We start from the raw sequence: 22498 nt of genomic DNA on the forward strand, positions 1-22498 counted from the left end.
TGTCACCTGTGTCTCAGGGTCTCTCTCCGGGGGTCTAACACCTCCGAGGGGGCTCAAAACGCCGAGTGATCAGCTCTTATGTGCGTTTCCCGGATCAGCCTTCTTTTAATTAATTTTGTTGGGGACTCCCTATAGGGCCACGTCATGACACAGCCAGTCACCCCCGACACTCCCACTCGTACCCCAGTCACCCAGGCATACCTTTGGCTGGGACGGGGAAAATGCCCTTTCTCTTCGGAGCTGAGAATCTCAGTCTCTCATTTATCTACCAACAGGACAGTTTCGCTGCCTCTTTCATTTCACAAATGCCCACAAAAGCCAATTCAGATAAATTTCGGGAGGAACAGGCAATGAATGGAGAAGATCCTTTAGAGTGCACCGCCCAGCCAAAATTAGGACCCCGGAAACCAACTTCCTGGACAACGAATCAACAGCACAGAATAATCTAGGACCATCAACCCAGATCCTGAGGTCCAGAACGGGACTCAGAAGGACTAAACAGTTCAGCCCACGGGAGAGCTGGGAGCACTCGGGCCACCCAAAGGGCCATGCCATTATTCACTAGGGTTAGCCATTGTCCTGAGACTGACAATATTAAACTCCACTAACTTATCAGAAATCTAGCAACACAGACCATTTTGACTTTGGCTGGGTTCACATACAGTTGCATGATTTTCCTGTCAAACACTGACACCTGAAGCACAACAAGATGTCCACCGTCATAGCCAAACAGGGATGCTGACAGTCTGAAAGCCTTTGCAATTTCACTTCACCATTCACAATTTTCCTCTTTAAATACACTAACTTATTTACCAAAGTTTCCTAAATTCACAGGAAATGGACAGAAACTGGCTTCCTTTGGAGCAAGTTAGGAGTGCTACCTGACTTATAAGACAAAAAACAGAGACTGAGAGCTTCAGAGACTGGACATTTTAAAGTCGTCATGGCAGGCTGACCCCTGGAGCTCTGAATTTTCCTAGATGTAACTGTATTTCAGACAAAGCGTGGGCACAAGTATTGGCCATAAGCAGCTGCAGTCCTAGCATACCTGGGACGCCTTTCAATCCCTCCATTGCCACGCATACTTGTGCTTAGAGGTACCTTAAACAAACGGGGGTGCCCAGGTAGGATCATTCTGCTTGCTCTTCCTCACGTTTGCAGGATTGGTTTCCCACTTTTCTTTACAAGAAGCAACCGAACTGTGGTCTAGGGGTCAGTGTGGTGGATCACAGTGTGCTGCTTGTGGGCAGGACTGCACAGGGTTTCACCACTGAGCCATTTCCCGCCTGTCACCTGTGTCTCAGGGTCTCTCTCCAGGGGTCTAACACCTCCGAGAGGGCTCAAAACGCCGAGTGATCAGCTCTTATGTGCGTTTCCCGGATCAGCCTTCTTTTAATTAATTTTGTTGGGGACTCCCTATAGGGCCACGTCATGCCACGGCCAGTCACCCCAGACACTCCCCCTCGTACCCCAGTCACCCAGGCATACCTTTGGCTGGGACGGGGAAAATGCCCTTTCTCTTCGGAGCTGAGAAACTCAGTCTCTCATTTATCTACCAATAGGACAGTTCGGCTGCCTCTTTTATTTCACAAATGCCCACAAATCCAATTCAGATAAAGTTCGGGAGGAAGAGGCAATGAATGGAGAAGACCCTTTAGGGTGCACGGCCAAGTCAAAATCAGGACCCCTCAAAATAACTTCCTAGTAAAAGTACTGACAGGTCAGAAAAAGCCAGACTATCTACCAAGATTGTGAGTTCCGCAGCTTCAGAATCGCTTACCAGTTCAGGTCAAAGGAAAGCTTGGAGCAGTTGGTACCCCCAATGGTCAATGCCTTTACCTGGTGCTTATGGTGGGCTACTCCTTCCGTTGGTCCTGAGTCTTTTCTGAGCCTCACTTCTTGGCACCATCTTGTCAATATAAAAGAATCCAAACTCTGGAAAATAACTGAAAGAGGTTGATTCTGAGCTGAATATGTGTGACCATGTTCTGGAAAATCACAGGAAGGAAGTCTTCAGCAAGTGGTCTCCTCCTGATTGGGTTACACTTTGGCTTTATACATTTTAGAAAGGCAGGAATTATCCATAATCCAGCACAGATAAGGTGTGTATTGGCTTGGGCCAATAAGGTAGGACATGTCAAAGCTGTGTATTACAGGTTACAGGTGGGTTTGTAGACACTGTTTGGAGATTCTCTTTGGATTCTAACAACTATTATGTTTATCCTAAAATAAATTAGTATACAAATATTGACAGCTTAGGGACTTGTTTTTCCAAATAGAAACTGTGCTGTGTCTGAATAGTGGATACATAACCAGGTAGCTAGTAAGTGTCAGACAAATGAAAAGTGGATAAGACCAAAGGGAAAACTGAAGCTGCCAATTTAAGCCCTTATAACTACAGCTTCAAATCCCTAATCATAATGTTAATACCAGATGATACAAAGAGGGAATCAGAAACAGATTTTATGTGTAGCTTCCCACAGACATTAAAGTCAGGGAAGAAAATACATCTGCAACTAGGATTAAATTGCCAAAACGAAAATAACTTCATAAGCCTTTGACCATAAATATTTTTTGTGATGCTCTTATTTGCTTCATGTTTCCCTTACGTTAATTTTCTGACCATTTATTTTTGTTCTGTATATCTCCCTCTTTACATACTTAAGAACCTTAAACACATGGGCAGTTTCGTTCATAAATCAAGAGATTTAGCCATTATCATCAGACTGACAATATTAAATTTCACTAACTTATCAGAAATGATACAAATACAGACTATTTTGCTTTTCGCTGGGTTTACACTTGTATGGCTTCTGTGCCAAGCACATCAAAATGTCCAGGATCATAGGCAAACATGGATGCTGACAATTTGAAAGCATTTCCACTTTCACTTCACCATTCATACTTATCCTGTTTAAATAACCCAACTCATTTATCAAAGTTTACTAAATTCACAAGAAATACAGAGTAATTTGGATTCCTTTTAAGTAAGTTAGGAGCACTCCTTACGTATAAGACAGTCTGGTACCAAGTAGATACAACACATAATACACGGATATCGACAAATGAATCTAAACACATGCATACATATAACGCCCCCCCCCACACACACACACACACAAAGTTCCATTAGCTTTAACCTCACAACTCTAGCCATGAGGTTTTGACAGGAACTGCCAGTTGGATAAAACAGGTTGGTGGCAGTCTGATTTTAAAAAACCACTTCTATCCGTTTTTTTTTCTTTTCTTTACTGGAAAATCAGTGTTCAATCTTTGTATTTTAGCTTAAACTGGCTGTAAGATCTCCAAGTAGCCTGAATTACAAACGGCATAAACTTTGAGTCTATCTCAAGAGCAGAAGGAAAAGTTACCAGGTTGAGAGATGGCAGATAGAAAACAGTGACAAAGAGAGCTGGAGAGACTGGACATTTTAAATTCATTGTGGCAGACTGACCACTTGAGCTCTGAATTTTCCTGGATGCCATTTGCTCTTCAGTTAAAACATGTGCACAAACATTGGCCATAACCACCTGCAGTCCTAGCATACCTGGCATGCCTTTCAATCTTTCCATTTACACACATACTTGCGAGGAGAGGTGCCCTAAACCAACCATGGTGCCCAAATGGCATCATTCTCCTTGTCTTTCCTCACGTTTGGAGGATTGGTCACCTGTTTTTCTTTACAAGAAGAAATCGAACTGTAGTCTAGGGATAAGTGTGGTGGATCCCAGTGGCAGGACTCCACAAGATTTCACCACTGAGTCGTTTCCCACCTCTCACTTGTGTTTCAGGTACTCTCCCCAGGGGTCTAACACCTCCGAGAGGGCTCAAAATGCCCAGCGATCAGTTCCTATATGTGTTTCCTGGATGAGCCTTCTTTTAATTAATTTTGCTGGGGATTCCCTATAGGGCCACCTAACACCACGGGGAGTCAGCCCAGGCACTCCTACCTGCATCCGTAGTCACCCAGGAATACCCTCAGCTGAGACAGATAAATATCCTTTCTCTTCCGAGCTGGGAAACTCAGTTTCTCATTTATCTACAAATAGGACATTTCAGTTATCTCTTTCATTTCACAAATGCCCAGAAAAGTCAATTCAAAGACATTTGGGGAGGAAGAGGCAATGAATGGAGAAGATCCTTTAGATTGGACCTCCAAGTCAAAATTAGGATCCTCAAAACAATTTCCTACAAAAAGAATGACAGCTGAGAATAAACCAGGATCCTCAATCAAGAGTGTGAGCTCTGGGGACTCAGGAGGACTTACCAGTTCTGCCCAAGGGAAAGCTCGTCCTCAAGTGGCTCAAGGGTACCATGCTGCTACCTGGAGTTGATGTTGGCCCTTCATGGAATCCTGAGTCTTCTTTGAGCCCCAGGTGTGAGCACCATCTTGTCAAAAGAAAAGAACCCAAACTCTTTAAAATAATTAAAGGGGTTTATTCTGATCTGAATATGTGTGACTCACATGGACAACATGGCCTCAGAAAGTCCTTAGCATATGTGCTCAGGCTACTGTGGTACAGTTTGGTTGTATATGTTCATGCAGATAGGAATTTCAAATAACTCTCTAAGTCAATATGTGGAAGGCGTGTATTTGTTTTGCCTGAAATGGCAGGACATCTTAAAGTGTGTTCTTACATGTTATACGTGTACTTAAAAGTTCTTTGACTTGTAACTCCTTAAAGCATGAAGCTTTGTCTTAAGGCTTAGAATTTTTTAACTTAAGAAATCTGTTCATCAGAGACAAGCCATTGGATGTTTACCGAAACTCAAGTGATCTCTTATGTAAATTGAAGGCCTATAGGTTTGTTTTAAGCTTTACCTTCTATAGCCTTAGGTCTGTTAATGATTTGCCATCTCATTGTTATAAATTATGTCTTCTAAAAGATAGAGGTGCATCATGATGCGGGTCTGACCTACCTTTTCATAGCCAGTATCTGAGCCTTAGGTTTTCTCTGCAGTCCCCTTGGCCCAGAGGGCATCCATTCCATCACAGCTGGGGGGCTTCAGATTTTATTTTAGTTCATACAGACATGATTGCAGAGTGTTCTTCTTTTTGTCTTGATCCACCACAATCATTGTGCGGCCTCTTCTGAAGCTGGTGCTCTGTGAAATAGTTGACATTCAGCAGAAAAATATTATCACCTTGCTATGAATACCTGGTCTACCCCAGCAACACCAAATCCTAATAGTGCTAGGCGAGTTTCCAAATATTAGAGGTTGCCTCTCTCTTTCTTAGTGCCTTCTTTTGGCCAAGGCCAAACAAAGTCAGGTTTCTCGAGATAAATCAATGATCTCTACCATTTCTGTGATGCTGCTAATCAGCTGCTTGTCCAGGGAGCGTGGCCTACAGAAATATTAGGGCTTTTAATTCACCATCTTATAATAGCACATCTTTTTGTTTCTGAAGCACTTCATAGTCGTGAACTAACCTGAAATCATACCTACCATAATAAAAAATATTTCTTTCTTTATCTTTTGGCAATTGATATATCTGGATGATGGCAATTAACGTAACCACCTGGAATTATTTTATTTCTCTAAGAAGCTTATATTTCAAGGCCTGATTTAAGTTTCTGACAGCATACTCAGCTTCATAATTTTTAGTTTTTTAAAAGTATTTACCACATAAAACCACATTAAAATCATGGTTGTTTTGTCTGTAAGGTTTAAATTATTGTGAATAGTTCCCAAAATGCTGGCAAGTCATTGTTCGGTTCTGTCTTCCGGTGATGAACTAAGGGTGGCTGGGTTCAGAGTGATGCAACAATGGATATAGAGACCTTTGAAGAGGAAAGGAGTAATATTTCATAGGATGTCAAGTGACTGTCAATAAAGGAGTCTGTGTAGGATAGGAACCAGTAAGTGTAGTGGAAACTCTGGAACTAAATCAATGGAAGTTTTCATACATTTTTCGATTGCTGTTCTAGATCCCAAACAAGGTGGATATGGCTTGGCCACTAGATCTAACAAAAGACTGAAATGAGCAGTAGGTCTCTAATGATTCCCACATACTTGAGTCAGCACTTGGTGAGAATTTTCATGAACAGAAAGTGAGAAAGGATTTGTGAGCCTAGAATCCTAAAGAAAAATCTGAGAGTTTATATTTCAGTATTTATGTTTAAATAGGAGCATGCTTCTTTTACCTTGAAAAGTACACAGTTATGAAAACATACTTCTATTAATACCTTTCACTAATATATAATTAACCTAAGATCAACTCTCTTTTGGATTTGCCAGGTTTGGTGCATTTTATTTTTTGCACAGAGGGAAGTAAAACCTATATTTCTTTGTTTTTAAATACTGAGGTTAAAGGACAATGGCTCTCATAACAGTTTTGAATTATTTAAAACCTGAAGAGTTTTAACAAACCTAATGATTCCTATTTTCCTTTATTTTGTAGAGCAAATGACTGTTCTGAATTTTGGAAGGGTAAAACAAAAAATAGTAGTTACAGAAGACATGATAAATCATAACTAATGTCAGAAATAATTTTAGGCAACATTTTTATAACACTGTAAATAACAATTGTAATTGAAAATAAGTTATGAAAAGCGAACAAGACTTTTTTTAAAAACTGATTTAAGAGTGTAAAAAACAACAAAATTTAACAGAATTACGGGAAGAAACTTTCACGTAAGAATAAACTAGCCCAGTCATTTTAAATTAAAATGTCACTCATTTTGTTTCTGCTTTGTAGCTATTCATATAATAATTTGGAGGAAAGGACTTATATATTCAGACATACACAGATATATAAATATAAAAATCAGTAATAATCAAAATTTCCTATAGTTTTAACAAATAATTAACTAATCAGTATATTAAATAATACATATATATCATATTAAATTTGTCCTATGGATAAGCTATTAATTTTTTAAATAAGAAGGAAATCATATCTAATTTCTTGTATACATATTTTTATTTCTCTAATTATCATACCTTATATAATTATTCAACTCAAATGTCTGCATATTAAATATAAATATAGTATAAAATATATTGTTATATATCATAAAACATTATAATTTATATATTATAAATGAAATTATATACTATTTATATCAAATATCATCTTTAATCAAAATAACTATCTTTTTCTAGACACAGAAAAGAACTTATTACTTTTTCTCCACCAATACATGTTAACAATTGAAATAGATGAACATACACATATTCACATACATATACACAGGCATATTTATTTCTATTGTATGATTTTTGAATATCCTGTGTGTGAGTGTATACACAGATATATTCTCTGAGGACAATTGGAGAATATATATTTTGTCCTTAATCTATTGCCCTTCAAAAATAACAAGAATAGATATTATCACTATTTATAAGTGTTTTGTGTCCGTTTTTCACTAAGAAACTTTCCAGGCTTTCAAAACTTATTAATTAACTGAATGATTTATCTAAGACCTTAAAAGTAGGTAAGGATAGAGAAATTATAATTTAGCTAATACATTAAATCCTTACGATTTATAGCTTGTAAAATATTATAAAATTAAAACCTTTAAAATGGCATCCATTATTACCATTTCATTTAGTTCCATATAAGGTTATACATATAATTTTGTGTTTTAAGCACTTATGACAGTGGTAATTTACTTATAAATCTAATATAGGAAATTTATAAAATTTAAGTCATGAGAAATTTTAGCATCGTCTTAAACAAACAAAAACGCTGTTCCTAACTTTACGTTTACAAGGTAAACTGATTTTTTTAACACGAAATCCTACCGTCTAGGAAACTCTGTTAGGGGGTCCTTGCGAGAGGCCCAGAGGAACGTGGTCACAGCTGAAGGACGCCGGGACCGGCCGAGCCGGAGCTGCACCCCTTCCGACCAGGCCGGGCTCGCGCAGGCGCAGGAAGGCTCCGGCTACAAGCTCTTCCCCAACCCCCTTTGCCTGCCCGGCCAAGCCCCAAAGTCGCTCCACGTGCGTCACAATGTGACCCCTGTGACCTCGTGCTCCCTCACCCCCGACCCCACCCACCTGATATTTAACAGAGGCATGCCGTCCTCTCGCTGAGCGTGTGCCAGGGGCGCTCCCCACTCTCCCCCGCGACCTACAGACCTTATGTCCTTGGGGCCCTTTCCCTCTCACCTAGCTGCCCCCACTGGTCCAGCGAAGCCAGGGGTCCCAAGTTGTCATGCGGCTCATAATTGAGGCTTATTGCCAGGACTCTGGGGTGAACTGGGCCCCAGGAGCCAAGCAGAAAGGCTTCGCAAAAACACTGGGTGGGGTGGGGGTCAGAGACTTGGGGCCATCCCCCTGTCCTGATTCTGCCGCCTGCATTTGCCACTCCCTGTCCACCACCTCCCCCCCACACACACCCGTTTGAAGCACTTTCCCAGCCAGGCCCATGAGTTCCCAGGGTGACAGTAAATAAGCCTCCACTATAGATGTGAAGAGTAGTAAGCAGGAGACCCAGGTGTGCTCTGGGTTTGGGGGAGGCGCAGCGTGGGGGCTTGGGTGTGGGGAGGAGAGGCTCTGAGGGCCGGGCTCCAAATTTGAGGATCAGGGAAACAGTTCTTCCCGCAGGGAAGTTGAAAAAAAAAAAACAAAGATTCAGAAAAAACTGTTTTCTTTTCCCTTTTTCTTTTTTTTTTTTTTAAGTAGAAAGTTCTTATAGGAAAGGGACCAGTACTGTGGCTCAGGCTCTCAAAGTTTATCAGTATAAGTCAAGGTTTCTGTGTCTGCTTACTTTTCCCCATCTTAATAAAATAAATACCTGAGTCACTCTAGGGAATACATACAATGTGGACGCAAGGCAGAAAGAGAATTAATTAAGGAATCCCAGTGTAGCCATCATTCATCTTAGGAAATAGAGCACCAGTTACCTTAGCAACCTTTTGTGTGCTAATGCCCCCAACAAGCACCCCCTCAGTAGCTACTATCCTTAGTTTTTTGTGTATTCATCAGTTGCCTTTATTTGTACTTTAACTTCAACTCTTTTGTACTCTTAAACAATAACTGAATAGTTTTCCATGTCCATAAACTTTAAATATAGTTTTACCTGACGGTATTCTCTGGATCTTGCTTTTGTGGTGCTGCAACTTGCTCCTGCTAGCTGACCTCCTGAATATCTCTCAAGTCCACCTGTGTCTCTCCCTTTCTATCCCTTTTACTCTGGTCTAAGCTGTTGTCATCACTTCCTGATCTATCTAAGTTGCTGCCTCACAGTCCTTGGAAATGATGTGTTAGTGGAGACATACATAAGGACTCTTTAACTGCACTCAAGGAATCTGTTCACCTCAAAGGACAAAACATTGGCTCACTCCTGTTGTAATGAATGATACATATGGTCACAATTCAATGCATAAGGGCCATGGGGTCAGGGTATGGGGGGGTGGGAGGACATAACAAATAACAAGTGACTAGCTTCAGTGGTGTCGCACTTACACTCAGATTGTGTAATTAGCTTCAAGTAAACTATCTTGCCTTCATTAACCCTGAGTAGCCAGTGATAAATACTTATTACGTGAATTTTCTCATTGCTTTTGCATTTCACTTATCTTCAATTCTCTAGCAAAGATTTACACTGAATCAAGGCATCATTATATAAAGCTTCTGATATGAAAGTCAGAGGGCCTTTCCAAATTAATAGACAACTATTTTCCCCAGCAAATGTATAGGCAAAAAGCTGATTTATTAATATGCTATTCTTTACTTTTTCTATTTGTTGCTTTTTATTTTATTTTGCAATATTTAACATTTGCTGAAAGACATTGAGAAGGATCCAATAAACACATATTTACACATTATCCAACTTGAGAAATAAAACATTTTCAATCCATTTGTCACCCCAGGTGGTCTCATCCCTGATCACAGAATTTTTTCTCCCTGCTGGAGATAACAACTACCGGGACATTAAGGGTTATTATTTCTGTATATCTCTTTATACTTTTCTACATATATATTCATCCCTAAAAATATACAGTATTGCTTTCATACTCATTGTTTACATGGAATTTATACCATAATTTGAATATTATTTTGCAAATTATTTCAAGTATTAAATTTCTGAGGTTTATCAATATTGATACACGGACCTTTTGTATAGTATTCTGTTGTGTGAATATAGCATGATATTTTCATCCATTCCATTTTTATTAATTTCTATATTCTTTGCCATTTTTTGTTGCTATCACTACCAATATTTGTATGAACATTCATATACATGTCTCCTTGTGGACATTTCGTGAGTTTCTCTAAGGTGGGAGATTAATGATAACAACATTGATACTACTACTACTGATAACAAAATATGCAACTTGTTGAAAACTAAAAATATAACTTTTGAGTGTTTTACATAGATTAAATCATTTTAACCTCACATCAACCCTATGAGAGAGGTAAATTATTATCACCTTTTTACAGAATTTGAAAGTATAAGTGGGCAATTATTGGGTGACATGCAAATTTTAAATTTTACCAAATATAGCAAATACTTCTTCAAAGTGTTAAAACAATTTCCATTCCCATTAGTGGTATATGTAAGTTCCTATTCATACACATTCTTATAGTACTTTATAATGTTGGGCTCAAGGGCATGTATTATTTGTGTAAATGCTCAGATGAGAGAGACAGAGAGATAGAGATATCAAAGTAAATTTTGTCTTAGGCATGGTGGAAGAGGAAGGAGATCACACAGGTTGGGAGTTAAGAACACAATACATAGCCCTTAAGAGAGTCCAGTGTTATTTAACATCCGGCACACGTCTGTCCAGAGGCTGGAGCCATACGACCACAAAGTCTTGGTTTTCCCAGTGCTCACAGGGCTATTGAACATCGCAGGAAAAAGTCTGAATTAAAAATCAGAGGATAGGTAATCTCATTGTCTCTAACTTTCAATTCTTTCCAAGCTTGACCATTATAATTTCTCAGTGAGTGATGTGTCCTAAACACACCCCCCCTTCTCTTTTTAGTTGTGAATCATAAGAGAGTTTTTACTTCCTTCAGTTGTGGAATAGCACAGAGTAAAATCAATACCTTCCTTAAAACCTAAAATGTTCGCTTTTCCTCAGCATGTATCAGTTTTCTTACATCTCTTATAAAAGGAAAGAATGTTTATGCTGCATATTTGATTGATGGGGAGATGTACTCAAATTATGAACACAAGGAAATTAAGGATCTTTACAACTGTGGTCAAATCAAATAAAAATAAAACTTTCCAGCTCATGGAGGTTGTAGGAAATGCCATTTTCCCCTGACACACTAATATTAGCACTTGAAGCACATAGGGACCTTAAAGTCCCACCAAATAAAAATTCCCACAGTGTGGGAAATGGGCTTTATACCACAGGGATGGCTGCTTACCTCCTCATCAAAGAGCTCCTCTGTGTCCAGGAGATTCCAGAAACTCTGGCATTTTGTAAAAGAGCTATGCAAACATGCTTGACTAAGTTAAAGGATAAGAATCATTTTTCAAAGAAATAAAAATTCAGGTCATAAAATGTTAAGATATGCTCGTAGCAACGAAACTATATTTTAGTCACATATCCTGTGTTTTTATGGGACATGCCTTTCCCCACCAAAAACTTTGAGCTACTATCACCTCCATAAAACACTACTCCCTAACCTTCAAAGGGAGAATTTAAGAACTCTGGAAGTTCTAATCCCCTATTGAATTTTATAGAAGAATCTTTATGACGCCATGAACCACTCTTTCTGATTCTCTGATTCTGGAGAAAACATCAACAGTAGTCTGTTTTCTGATGCCATAACAGAATACCACAGATTGGGTAATTTATAATGAACAGGAATTCATTTGACTCAGGGTTCTGGAGGCTGGGAAATCCAAGATTGAAGGCCCACATTTCATGAGGGACTTCTTGCTGTGTCATAACATGGCAAAAGGTATAGCATGGTCAGGGCCAGAGAGAGAAAAAGGAAGCCAATCTCCTGAGACAACTAACCCACTCCTGCAGTAATGGCATTAATTCACTAATAGGGACAAAGATTTCATGACCTAATCACCTCTAAAAGACCCCACCTCTTATACATCACAATGGCAATTAAATTTCAACATGAGTTTTGGAAGGAACATTCAAACCATAGTATTCTATCCCTGCACCCCTCCCAAATGCTTGTGCTTGTCACAATGCGAAATACATTTACTCCATCCCAATAATCCCAAAAACCTTAACTGGCACCGACTAAAAAGTCCAAAGTCCAGAGACTCATCTGAATCAGATATGGGTGAGACCCAAAGCACGATTCCTTGTGAGGCAAATCCCCTCCAGCTGTAAGCCTGTGAAATCAAAACAGGTTATCTACTTCCAAAATACAATGGTGGGGCAGGCATAAGATAGCCATTCCCATCCCAAAAGGGGAAAATAGGCAAGATAAAAGGGGTAACTGCTCATAGGTAAGTCCAAAACCCAACAGGGAAAAGAATATTAAGTCTTAAAGGTGGAGAACAATCTCCTTTGACTCCGTGTCCCGCATGCTGGGCTCGCTGGTGCAGAGGTTGGGCTTCTAAGAGCTTCAGCCCTCTCAGGTTAGAGTCTAGTGCCTACAGCTTTCTCAGGCTGATGCTGCAAACTGGTACCTCTACAGTTCTGGGATATTGAGTGGCCTCACTAACATGGCTCCACTAGGAATTACTCTAGAGGGGACCCTCTGGTGGCTCTGACCCCACATTTCTACGCAGCATTGCCCTAGTAGGGGCTTTCTATTATGGCTCTGCCCTGCAGCAGGTCTGGACCCTCAGGCTGGTCACAGCATCCTTGGTGGAGCAAGCCGTGCCCCCGCAGCTCTTGCATTCTTCTTTGAGAAACTCGGAACATTGGCAAAATAATCTAAATTCAAATGCTTCAGAATGTTTTGAAAGTGTGACCAACATGGTTGTGGGTGGGGACATCCTTGCAGAGGTCAAAAACATGGAGTGATATTTTGCTTCCTTTGGCAGGAACCAGAGACAGGACTTGGGGCGGGAGGTCTTTCATGCTGGAGGACATTAAAAGCTTAGCCTCTTCCGGGGGCAAAAGCACGGACCCTAGCAGCTTGGCAGTGTGCTACGAGCTGCGGCCAGTAGAGAAATCAAAGAGAAAAAGCAGTTGATCAATTCTAGGGTAATAGAAGCTGGGATTGTATTTTTAAATTTCACTTTTGTGCATTGTACTTCTTTTATGTCATTGTCAAGTATCAGCAAAGTCTAATTCACAGACCTTTTGGAAATTGTGCTTGAAGGAATCATCTTTGTCCACGTTCTTTGGCAAAACAGACTGGTGAGAATAATTACAGCATGGAATAATTACCATCACAGACCTGTGGGAGGAGATAGAGGGAGGGGACCCAGCCTCACTCAGGAGCGTGAGGAGCTGAGGGCATGGTGGGCCCATGGAACATTCCAGTGCTCCTCAGGTATCTTAAAAATACTTGCTGGCATCGACAGAGGGCGCGAATACAAACCACTGAACAGTAAAGGAAAGGGACATCTCATGCTGGAAATTGCTTGGAAGCGGAGTAAGTCATATTTTTTGATAACTGTCTACAACATTTGTAATAGCAAAAAAAATTAAATCAGTAGTTACTGTAGTTAAATATTATCTTTCTCATATATGTCTTTTAAAATACAATTAATGAATATCATGATATTGTCCAAAAAAAACAAAAGTTGGTTTTTATTTCTTATTTTCTGTTCTCAGACCACAACTCCGCCAGACGGAGGACTAATTCTTAGTGAAGCGCCTATTTCGTGCAGAGCCACAAGATGTCAGTCTAAGTTCAGTCATCTCGATGTCTCCTGGTCCTGGAAACAACTAAATTCTTTTTACCTTTTATGCCCGTGAAGAATGCTGAGAACCTCAAGCCCCCTCAGGATTAGGTCCAGAGGCCACAGCAGCCGCTTGACCTGGGAGCTCTTCCTGCCTGTTTGCAGCCATCTTCGGTGGAGACTTGACAAGATCACACAGACCTGGCTCCCTTCTGTGATGCCACCACAGGAAACTGCATTCCAAGCGTGGGCGTGCAGGGACCTCCACCACAGGTGCTGCCTCTGCCCTATCTCCCCGTCCTTTCTCCCCCTCTTCAGTTAGGCTGTGGGGCAGCTGAGCCAGCCTGCTGGCCTGGGGAGGTGTCTGTCTGGGCGTGACAGCCTGCCTTCTCTTGTCCCAGGCACCCCCAGTCTTTACGGGCGATTCTCTTAGACACCCATCACTTGGCTTTAGAGGTGAGAAAGCGTCTTTGTTAGGAACATTTGCTTTACCAGGTTGATACCCGCACTTCCTGTGAACCTCACTGCTTCTTTTACAGGCCAGGAAGGGGGACCGAAGTGACCTTCAGTGTGTGTCTCCTCTTGGTCAGCCCAGGGCAGTTCCTGGACCCAGCAGTTTGCAGCTCTTTTTAGAAGGTGGGTACTTTACTCACTATGTCCCCAGGTTTGGGTCATTGTTGCCAATATGGGGCCATGGTGAATGTCCTCAGTATCCTTTAAATATTACATTGATAACAATTATTAAAGAGAACATAAAGTATGATTTGTGGATCAGTGTGCAGTACTAAAGAAACAAGGAAAATGGTGCCATGTTTTGAGTACTTACTTTATTTCATCTAAATATCACAAGACAATAAAGTAATTATCACCCTCACTTGATAAATGGGGAAAGTGTGAGCTCAGAAAATATTCAATAACTTGTTAATGGTCTTATAGCTAGTGAGTAGGACGGAAATACAGGTCCCTCTGATTCTAGAGCCCTCTACTTTTTTTCTTTTTTTTTCAATCCCTTTACTTCTGCTGTTTTCTGTACAAAATGGTATCTGGTAAGTAGGCCTGAAAACCTTTCCCAATAACTAGTTTTAAGTAGCTGTGTGAAAATCTACATGAACAAAAGACTCCTTGGAAGAGTACAAACCCCCTCTTCCGGGGACTACAACAGACTCTGAAATCACCCATCTTCATCATTTCTAGCTGCCATGTGCTTCTGGCCCTCTGGCTAGAACTGCACAGTCAGAATTGGAAATAGAGGCAACTATTAGTGGTGACAAAGACAGTGAGTGTGCACGACAGAATTGAGCTGCACTTCTAGGTTTGGATAGAACAAGTAATAACACATAGTTATATAAAATAAATGATCATCACTACCATCCAACCCTGTGTGATGGATGTCATGTATTTTTTTTAAAGACAAACATTAGTAAACCAATGTTGTATCTGTTGCAGTCATTATCTGTGCTCTCCTCCCCTCCCTACCTGCCCGCACTTGTGGCTTCATATGAAAACTGAAAATAACCAAATGTCCATCAACAAAAGTTAAATAAACAAATTTTAGAATATTCATATAATAGAATAGTACTTAACAATGAAAGGAACGAACTAATGATACACATGATGGCATGGTTGAGTATAAAAAAAAAATGTTAAGTAAATGAAGCCAGATAGAAAAGAGTATGTGCTGTGTAATTCTATTTACTGTATTTGAAATCCAAATTCAGAGAAAGTTAATCTATGGCAATAGATATCGAATAGTAGCTGCCGGGGAAGGGTTGGGGGAGTGTGAAGAATGGCCTCAAAGGAGTATGAGGGAACTTCCTGGAGGGCTGTAAATTTTCTGCTTATTATTTTGGGTGATAGTTACACATTATGCAATTCTCAAAAACTCAATATATGATGCCTGAGCATTTTATTTTATGATAATTATATCTTGGCAAAAAAAAAAATCTAGATTACTGAAAATGTAGCATTCACTTGCCCCTCCTGAAAACAAAATGTAACAAATCAAAACACTCAATTCCTTATTACCGAAGGAATCTGTCAAAATTTATAAAATGGGACTGCACCTGCGCAACCAGGCAGCGCCTGGGAAGGGGCGGCGCGCTGCGGGGACAGGGGGGTGGGACTCCGGGAGGGCCTCGGGGTCTCGGCGGGGGGCGCGGGGCAGCCCTGGGCCTTGGCACAGCTGGACGATGAGGAGCGGGCGGCGGTGGCGCCCGGGCACCCGCTGGCGAAGGGTACCTCCTGGTGCCCAGGGGCGCGCCCGCAGGGAAGGAGAGCGTGGAACCGCAGAAGGGACCCCGAGCCGGCTGCCTGCCCCTGAGTGACTTCCCCGGGACGGCCCCGCGGCCGGCGCGGGAGCCCCGAGCGGGCCGCAGACTCTGCTGGCCCCGGGGAGAGGAGACCCAGGCCCGGCTGCTGCCCACGGCCCGGGAGAGGCGACCTCGGGGGCCGAGGCCACCCGGCTGTCCTGGGCTGCGCGCTCCACGCGGCGCTTTTTGGTGCTCTGATCTTCGGCCTGGCCTCGCTGCTGAACGCCTTTCGGCGGATCCAGTACGGCATCATCAGCAACGGCTTCTGCAACGTCTCCCTGCTGCACACCGACCGGCTGCCCATGGTGTACATGCTGGCCTGCGTGCCCCTCATCTTCCCGGCCACCTGCCTGCTGGACACCGGGGGCCTGCGGCTCACCGCCTTGCGGGGCTCTGGCCTCGACTGCCTGGGCGGCTGGATCAAGTGCGGCAGCATGTCATCTGCGTCACCATCTCATCTGCGTCACCATCTCATCTGTGTCACCATCTCATCTGCGCCACCATGCTGGGCCAGCGCCTCTGCCCCGGGGCCCCGTGTTCATCCTGGGCTGGGCCTCCCGTGTTGCCTCAGCGTGGTTGGGGCCCTAAGAAGTGTCCACAGCTGTGTCACCGCCGTGCTGGGCAATCTCAGCTTGGCACTGCAATGGGCTTTTTGCTACCACCCGTTTTAATGCCCAACACACAGAATGACACAGACATCCTGGCTTCTAATATCAGCACCATGTTTTATGGACTATAGGCAGTTTGCCACACTTTTATTTATTTTGACAGTAATTGCTTTCAAAGAAAAACCTCAGTATCCACCAAGTCAGGCTCAAGCAGTTCTTCGAGACAGTCCCCCTGAAGAGTACCCCTGTAAGAAATCAATCAGAAACCTGTTGAAAAACATTCCTTTTGTCCTTCTGTTGATCAGTTATGGTATCATGACTGGAGCATTTTATTCAGTCTCAACATTATTAAACCAAATAATATTGACATTATTATGAGGGGGAAGAAGGGAATGCTGGAAGGATTGGGGTAACCCTGGTAGTGGCTGGAATGGGGGGCTCTATTCTCTGTGGCTTATGGCTAGATTATACCAAAATATACAGACTACTCTGATAGTATACATTTTGTCGTTTATGGGAATAGTTATATTTTCTTTAACATTGGACCTTGGATACATTATCATCGTGTTTGTTACTGGAGGGGTCCTTCGTTTCTTCATGACTGGTTACCTCCCCTTGGGAGGTAGTTCCTTTTTAGATAGATGGAACCATGCTTTTAATGTATGGGAAAAGGTCTATGAGGGGTCACTTTTAAGTCAAAGAACTTACGAACTGGCACGTGATCCTCTCACTCTTGCTACTCAGGCCATAATGACCAAAAAGACCACAAGGCTCTCAAAGGTACAGCTACAAGATCATGAAGCTTCTTTTTGCCTGGATCCCTGAGTGATTCTGGGGAGCAGAGTACGCAACCCATCCCCACCCACCCCAGCCAACTCACATTGGATTTGTGTTGTAAGTGAGAATGTGAAGGAGAGTCTGTTACTACTGCACATTCTAGTCTGACCTTGACTTATACTGATCTTTTATGAATCAAATTTCTATGCAGGCAAAAGTTGGTTTTGAACTGTGTTATGTTCCACAGGACCATTCATCTGTCCCAGCATGAACAGTATGTTATCTCAATAAATACAAAGTGATAAGTTTTTTACTGTCAATAGAGAAAATCCCTGTACCTTCATCTATCTTAAGGAGTGTTTTGTCTATTTTTATTTTTTATTCTTTTATATATTTTTAGAATCATCTTCTCAAGTTCTGTGCCTGAAAAACCCCATTGAGATTTTGCTTGTAATTGCATTAAATATATGATCACTTCAGTAAGAATTTATATCTTTGCTCTACTGAATCTTTCATTTAAAATATTGTATATCTCTGCATTATATTTGGGTTTTAAAAATGTTTTTCAATATATTTTATAATTTTTTCATAAAAGATTTATACATCCTTTATTATAGTAATCCCTAAATACTTCATATTTGCATGAAGTATTATTTTCTAAATAGTACCTGTTAAAAATTATTTCATACAATTGATCACTACTGGTTTATGAATGTTCCATTAATTTTACATTTTGATATGTAGCCAGCCACCTTATTAATTTTATTATTACTTCTAATATTTAACTAAAATTTCTTTTAGATATTTCACATAGACAATCAGCATCTGTGAATAATTACAATATTTTTTTATCCTTTCAAATGTTTATCTTACTTTACAGATCCTGCCAGGATCGTTAGTAAAATCTTGAAAAGAAATTATAATAGCAGACATCTTTTCTTGTTCTAAAATCTTACAGAAAATGCTTTCAACCTATTATCATTAAGTATTATGCTTGCTGTATACTTTTGTAGAGGCTCTTTATCAGATTAAGAAAGTTTCCTTCCATTGCTAGTTTGCTGAGAGGTTGTGTTTGTTTTGTGTTGTGTTTTCATTTAGTGGATGTTAAATTTTGTCAGACAATTTTTCTGCATATATTGAAATGATTAGATATTTTTTCCTTTAATCTGCTAATGGAATGAATTAGATTGATGAGTTCTCTAATACCAAACTAAGAAAGACAAATCTGGCAATGATAAATGTTATAATTTTTATATTAATATTTTGCTGGATTTGGTTTGTTAATATTTAGTTGAAGGGTTTTGTATCTATGTTAGTAAGTAAGATGGCTTTGTAATGTTCTTTTCTTGTGTTTTTGTCAGGATTTGGTATTATCAAGGTTACTACAATTTCATCGATGGGTAAGATAGCATTTCTTCTTTGTCTACAGTCTGGAATAGACTGTATGTATAATACTGGAACTGTTTATCCTAGGAAAGTCTAGTAGAACTCATTGAAAATTTGGGCTGGTGCTTTTTGTATGAGAAGTTTTTTAACTCCAAATGTAAATCTTTTGAAGTTTCTAGTTATATTCAGGTTTTCCCTTGATCGTGGGTCAGTTTGGATTACTTGCACTTTCTTGGAAATTATCAATTTCAGCTAAGCTTTCAAATTAATTGGCATATATTATTTTATATTCATGCCTGACCATTTTTCTGCTATCTGCTGGTTTTCATTTAGTGGTATCTCCTTTCCTTGTGAATTGTGAATTTTTAACTGTGAGCCACTCATTTTTATTTGAAATTTTACCTGTGGGAATTTTTCAACGTGAGTTTGAATTTGAGTTTTTACAAAAGGATATACATTTTCATCTGCCAGGTGCCTAAGGGCATTACCAAATTGCTACCACTTAAATGATCTGATTGACTTTTTCTAGACTGCAAAGGCCATGTAAATAGGTACTAAAACCCACATGAGAGCTGGTTTATGATTACACATTTTTAGAAGAGATTTTTTTTTCCCCTCCATTCAGCACTATGGTAAAAAAAAAACAAAACAAGTTTTATTGATGTTCCCTGCTGCACAGTGAAGTTTCTTTCAGGTTCACTTTACCTCCTGGAGCACAGACCTTCCTTAAGGATCTGAGCATTGTGCAATCTCATAACAGAGGTCCACTTTGGGTGGGCCAAAGACTTACCTCCCATGCCCCATTTCCCGCAAAGCCAGGCAGAAGCTCAAGTTCCCTCAAGCTTCTTAGAACCCCTTAGGGGAGCTCCAGCAGCAGGATTTACCAGAATTACAGGGTTCCTGCTTTCACTTCAGTTTGGAGGCGGCAGATTTGGCTTAAAAAAAAAAAAAAATACCAGCTCAATGGGGTACTTAAATAATGTTTTAAAATATTCCATCCAAAAAAAAAGAAATGAGATTGGTGGGACTGAGGAATGAGCTACTTAATTATAATCAATTTAAATTTAAACTTAAATATCCACGTGTGGCTAGTGGCTGCCATCTAGGACAGCACAGATTAGATAGTTTCCTGGAATAAAAGTAAGAGGAAGGCCGGGCACGGTGGCTCACGTGATTCAGAATGCCATAGCCAAAGGAAAAAAATAGAATAAAAGGAAGTCTAAAAGAGAGCCAGTCTTCCTCCTGAATATGCTAAGCCTCAGACCTCACATTCTTTTTCTTTTCTGTAAAATAAATTCTGGATATGTGGCATCTACCTGGACACACCACAACAAAGAAATTAGCTTAGGTTGTATGATTGTATAAGCCAAAAACAGAAACAGAGCACAGGAAATGGCAGGAGGTGCTCCCCAAAAGGCTTCATTAGGATAAATCTTATCTCAGCTGCAGTGGCCTTGCCTCCCAGCACTAATGAGACAGCTATGACTCAGACTGAATTCTTGAATTCGTGCCAAAACCCATTCATACTCACAGCCAGGCTCTGGCCTCTTGTTATTATTTGTGGCATTGAATCTTTCCTCGGAACTTTAGGGAATCAGCCATTCGGCCCTAGGCCTGTTAGGTAGATAGTGAGGGATTCTGGGTCTCCTAGGAACAAAAGTGGGTGCTCTTGCTTTGGTGCAATTGTCCCACCTGGGAAGAAGGCCCCATCTTGGTCCTGCCCGACCCTAATCTCCCAAGTGACTGCCATACCTGAGGAGGAGGGAATGCCCTACGAATCTGCCAGTCATAACTTAGTGTGCCAGCTGTAAGAGAATGCAGAGGACTCTTGCCCATGGGCCAAGCAGCATAGGTACCATAGAGTCTGGAAATTGACCTAGAACAACTCACATGCGCAGTACTGCAACTCCCAACTATCCAGTCAAAGTGGTTCCATGGTGACATCTGAGCCACTAGGGAGGTCCCAATCTGGGCACTATAAAACAAGACTCAGACTGTAACCAAGTCCCTTTTTTTGTGCCCTTCCTTTTGCTCTCCTTTTTCTGTGGCAGTGGGTTCGGTCATCACCTGTGGTATATGTACCACGCTTTGTAAACCTATATCTTGCTCTTCTTCTATAATCCTGTCTTTCTCTCCTCAGTAAACTTTATTTTCGTGCTTGCCTTACTTTCTGTCTGGTCATTCTTCAGCCATGAGCACCCTAAGAACTGACATTTTCAGACTGAAACGTGACAGGGCCACCCTAGAGAGTCCTCTCCCAAAGCTGTTGCTATTAAACACACAAAATGTATATTTCCTTTAGGAAGATGGATGAGCATTTATATCAGTGTTACTTTTGCAGACAATAGGCATGGTTCTGTGAACAGAGCATTGCACTTAGGGTCAGGAGAAATGGGTTCTTACCCCAGCTCTACCATTAGCCAGTTGCTTGTGCAAGTCACACAACTGTCCTGGTTGTCAGTTTCCCCAACTGCAAAAGGAGAGTGTTCAACCCCATCGAAACTGAGATTCCTTCCTGCAGTCTAAATGAAAAGATTGAGTTTCCCAGAAGTGGCACATATAGACAGGTAGGAGATGGGACAGATTAAGGTTTCTGTTTCTGTGCTGATGGGTCTTCAAAATAGGTCAATCCCAGTAGAAGGAAAACTGAACATGAACTAGTAACTGGGGACCTCATGATGAAAGTGGCACTAAATAGAGACTTTGCATCCAGATTACACAATTTGTCACAGTGTATCATAAGAGTTTCCTCATTGACATGGAGAGAAACGCAGCACTAACCTGGCAGGCCTGACGGGGATTCAAGAGGTCAAAAGATCCTCCTCTTTTTGCTCCATCTGGAGCTTTTCAACCTGGCCGTGGTGGACGGCAATTTTGAGCCCTCAGTGTCACCATAGGCATCTTCCTTCCATACCAATCATTAATACTCCTGCTTCTCCTTGGTTTTCTGCAGTCCATCCTCCATGACCTGCTTTGTAGTTTATGGAAGATTAAGCACACCTGGTTTCCAAGAGTGTTTCTGAGTCATTTCTTGGGGTTTGTATCTTCTCCTTAAAGACAATATTTTATTTCCTGTTAACATCAATATCACTTCCATAAATGGAAATGTCTTCCGTCTACAAAATATCTGAAAAGTTGGAAATCATAGAATGACCTTATTTTAAAATAGCATGTTAGTCATATTTTCAAATGGTAGGAACTGAATTAGAAACTATGAATTGAATTGTTAGTTGAGAAAAAAAGTATAATAAATATACTACGGAGTGTCCAAAAGTCTGGAAATATAGGCAAAATCATATGTACTGTATGTCATATAGATGGGGAAATTGAGCCTCAGAATGGCTAAGCACTCAGAGTTCGTAAATACTAGATCAGATCTCACATTTAATCCCATGTTGTTCTGCCACCAAAGCTATGTAGTTTGTCCCACATTAAGTATTAATATAAGCATCTCAAATCAGAACCAGCTCCCTAACACATTTATATAATTTTTCTCATTGAGAGATTCTAAGTAACAGCTCAAAACACTAACCAACCCACCTTAAAGGTGATTAGATGAAGTGGTCAAAATGCCTTTTTAAAAATAATTCTTATTGTTTATTTTGAGGTTTTACAGCATGATGTTATGGAATACGTGTGGATAGCCAAATGGTTATTTAGTGAGGCAAACTGCCTTATCTGTCATC

General features: G+C 40.8%; 1 long non-coding RNA gene and 1 pseudogene across 1 annotated transcript; one reads left to right on the forward strand and one right to left on the reverse strand.

The window, feature by feature from the left end:
- Nucleotides 1-1085: 1085 nt before the first annotated feature.
- LOC123622483 lies at nucleotides 1086-7846 on the reverse strand. The gene is made up of 4 exons (XR_006729506.1): nucleotides 7750-7846; nucleotides 4921-5106; nucleotides 4268-4389; nucleotides 1086-1946 (listed from the first exon to the last, which is right to left on the reverse strand). It is a non-coding gene; the product is annotated as an uncharacterized LOC123622483 (long non-coding RNA).
- Nucleotides 7847-12960: 5114 nt separating this feature from the next.
- On the forward strand, nucleotides 12961-17474 carry LOC123622259 (annotated as a pseudogene).
- The last annotated feature ends 5024 nt before the right edge of the window (nucleotides 17475-22498 follow it).

The sequence above is a fragment of the Lemur catta genome, chromosome 17, assembly GCF_020740605.2.
Source record: "Lemur catta isolate mLemCat1 chromosome 17, mLemCat1.pri, whole genome shotgun sequence".
Taxonomy (NCBI): Eukaryota; Metazoa; Chordata; class Mammalia; order Primates; family Lemuridae; genus Lemur; species Lemur catta.